Genomic DNA, 3,853 nt, shown 5'->3' on the forward strand with positions numbered 1-3,853 from the left:
TTTGGTTGCAAGTTGACTGATCCTTTGCCTAATTTCCATGGTCAGCTTAGATTTTAAGTTACTCATGAAAACGCATGCAAAAAAGGTCAAACGAGTGTATAGAATTCATTATTCACACAAATCAGATGAGCGTCATTCCAAATCCATTCCCTTTCTTTAATGTTAGGCATGAGATGGACATTATGTGTTATTTTTTTGGCCATCCTGTGTCTAGATGTAGAGAAGGCTTTCAACCAGGTGGAATGGAGGAGTCGCTTGAGGGTTTGAGGTAAAGCTAAAGATCTATGGTGATTCAATCTGTGTGCAGCCATTTTCTTCCTTCCCTTTCAGAAGAAATCTAGAAGAGAATAAATTATTTTTCACAGCCCTGCATTTTCTTTAGGATGGAAAAACAAACTTAAGCATTAATTCAGATTGTAGAGTGTATTGGTCATAGCAGGAGAAAAAAAAAACAAGCAATTTGTTGTTGTGGGACTTTTTTTGACACCCTTTTTGTGTATTTCAGATCCGTTTCCCAATATGAAATATCTTTGACATTATTAGCATTAATGTATTAAAGTGACCAATTTGGAGCAAAATGACCAACATTAAAGTCACTCCTTTTGGTTTCTGGCAAATCACAAATTTCTCTTTATAAGTTGCTTATTGAAGGCTGGTTTGGGGGGAAAAAAAGTTATCAGTTTTTAATCAGTTTTACCTTTTAAGGTTGATGAAAACTTGTAGTTCATGATTCTGGTGGACGGTGTCCATCCTGAAATGAACACCTGTATCTTTGTTGACCACAAAGGTAAAAGAGGTGGAAAGACTGCATCATTCTTCTAACAGAGGATCAGATATTTGAAATCATTTATGACTTCAGATCACATGATCCTGGACACAGTGGATCATACCAGGCCAAATGGGGGACAGATAATCAGAAAAAGCAGACCTGATGATGGGGGATTTTGCTGGTGGTGCATCTGGATTTCCCATGACATTTTAAGGGGGTTTGGGAAGGTAAAGCCTCAACCTAATTTTATAGACCACAGTTGTGGTTGAGGCAAAGTTTCTGTCTCAGAAAAAAATAAATAGAGCAACTAGTTACTTGGAGAACCTTACTTCTAGCTGTGAAGCGTAACGTAGCTCATGAGAGAGTTCACAATGCTGCCTTTCCCAACAAAACCAGACAAGATTTCACCAATATTTTTGGGAAACCTAATGAACTAGATACTTTTGTTTTCACAAATAGAATAACCATGGATCAGAAACTGTGTTTTCAATCATCTGTAATTGGTGTAGAATAATACTTCCACCAACTAGAGTGGGTGAATGACTGAAATGTAGTGTGAAGTGCTTTGCAGTCAAGAAAAGATTTTTCATTCTCTTCACGACTTAATTTGTTTTGCAAACAATGTTATTGTATATGCTTTGGTTTAAAAGAGATGGAAACTGTGAACCACAATGGGCCAAACAGGGATGCATGAGGAACACCTCAAATAAAATCTAAGAAAGTCAAAGCTTAACCATTATTCCTACCCTCCACTCTGTCATGTTGCCAGTGGTACTATTTCTGCTTCCTCTTTCACAGTCTCTTGGAAAGCATAGTATGCTTTCCAAGCAGACCGTGTCTTTCAGTCTTTTTCCTTTCATCAAGAATGAAATTAGCCAGTTGTCTCTTAACTGGCTAATTTGTGGAAGTTCATCCATCAGACAAGTTGAGTTTACACAGCGGTGTTGGGCAGTAGTTGTACAGTACCAATGGTTGATGAATCAAGGTCGGGTGAATGAGTTCAAGAACGTTTGCATTGCACTGACCTGATGCAGGTGTAGGTTGATAGAAAAACAACCTACAGCAGGGCTGTCCAAAGTGGGTCCTGGAGGGCCGGCATCCTGCATGTTTTAGTTCTCTCCCTGGTTTAACACACCTGCATCAAATGATGGCTCATTAGAGGCCTAAGGAGAACATTAACTTGCTGAGGAGGTTGTTACTACCACTACGGAGAGAACTAAAACATGCAGGATGCCGGCCCTCGAGGATCCACTTTGGTCCAGTATGGATCCATAATGATCTACAGTATGGATTGTAGTAACAAAAAACACCCAAACATTAATGTTGTAAATGTTGAGTTCTACTTAGTTTTTCTAATCATTATCTTTGTCTCTTCTCTTTGTGGGTGACGGTACATTAAGGGTACAAACATAAAAGACAGTGCATAGAAAACCTCAACGCACTCAATCAGCTCTAGAAGCAGGAAGCTGTTTAAAGTAAGGTCAGAGCTGTAGTTACTGATGCAAATTGTGGAGCGTTTTCCGACCGTAGGGTTTTGTTTTAGCATTTCTGAAAACTGTTTCCTGTGGGATGAAACAGAAAATGACTCAGATAACAAGATACAGAAGTCTGGTGTGAATTACAGTTAGACAAAACAGAAACTATCTTGATAACTAGAACCAGTTCAGATCTAGAACAATGAAAAACAGGTTTTGTTTGTGGTCAGTTGCTTAGCAGATAGTTACTCCTGCTCTCTGGAAGAAGAGATGAGACAAAAAAAGGTAACTGCTGAAGAAACTTGCTGTTCATTAGGGTAGAAGCCTGTTAATGGAAACTTGAGTGGGAAGAAAATGTGCAGAAGGAAAAGGATGATGGCAACCAGAGCAACAACACACAGACGTGACCTGGGCTACATCTGACACATGCTTTGAGCTAAAAAACTCCTGAACTAGAAACACCAAATTAGCCGTCAATGCAGCCATATACAAGGAAATGTTAAACCACTTTATGATACCCTCGACTCACAAGCTTAGTGGAGATGCTGTTTTGATTTTCTAACAGAACTTCAATTTTATAGAAGCTACTTGAACTCCCTTAAAAGACTCCTCATGTATGTTTGAGGAATCCTTGAATCTTCCGTTGCAGCCATTTTGGAGTGCTTTAACTCCTGCTCCATGAAATGTGTTCCCCAAAGCCATCGGTCAAAAGATGAAGTGTTGTTGCCAACAACTGGTGTGTTGTAGCCCCAGAGTAGCTACATCTGTTCTGGGCCGGTCTGACAGAAGGGAATTTTGCGCCATCGACTCAAAGGTGATGAAGTGTTTTGCCTGAGGACAAGCGAACCGGGAATCGAACCAGCAATCTACTGATTACACAGGGCAAACTCCTACCAACTTCACCACCGTCGCTTTATTGTTTGTATTTCTTTATGCTTTTAGAAAATAAATCAATTTGAATCCAGATTTGGTTGAAAGTTGACTGATCCATTGTCATACCGTCTAATTTCCATGGTCAGCTTAGATTTTTAGTTACTCATGAAAACACATGCAAAAAGGTCAAACCAGTGTATAGAATTCATTATTCACACAAATCAGACGAGCTTCATTCCAAATCCATTCCCTTTCTTTAATGTTAGGTATGAGATGGACATTATGTGTTACTTTTTGGCCATCCTGTGTCTAGATGTAGAGAAGACTTTTAACCAGGTGGAATGGAGGCGTCGCTTGAGGGTTTTGGTAACTGGGACAGGTCGTCCTCCTTCCCTTTGGAAGGCCCTCAGTGGTCCAGGTCACATTTGCTCCAGCTTGTTACTCTTTGGCTTAAACTGGCAGAAAACCAAGCTCATATCAATAGATAATGAGCTGGATCCGCCATTTCTGACAGCTACATAAAGCTGACTGGTTTTGAAAACTATCAATATTTACCTTTGTAAAATAATAAAAATAAAAATCATTAAGTTCTGGCTCATTGTATTCTCTTATCCTCCAGGATTCAATGAAGCCATGTGTGGAAATAAAAGCCACACAGAGTTAACAATCAGAGCTCCACGTCATGCAGTTACAGAGTTTATTCCAACATTCAAAAGTATAAAATCACATCAACAAC

This window comes from Poecilia reticulata, chromosome 23 (genome assembly GCF_904066995.2).
Source record: "Poecilia reticulata chromosome 23, P_reticulata-male-v2, whole genome shotgun sequence".
In the NCBI taxonomy this organism is placed as follows: Eukaryota; Metazoa; Chordata; class Actinopteri; order Cyprinodontiformes; family Poeciliidae; genus Poecilia; species Poecilia reticulata.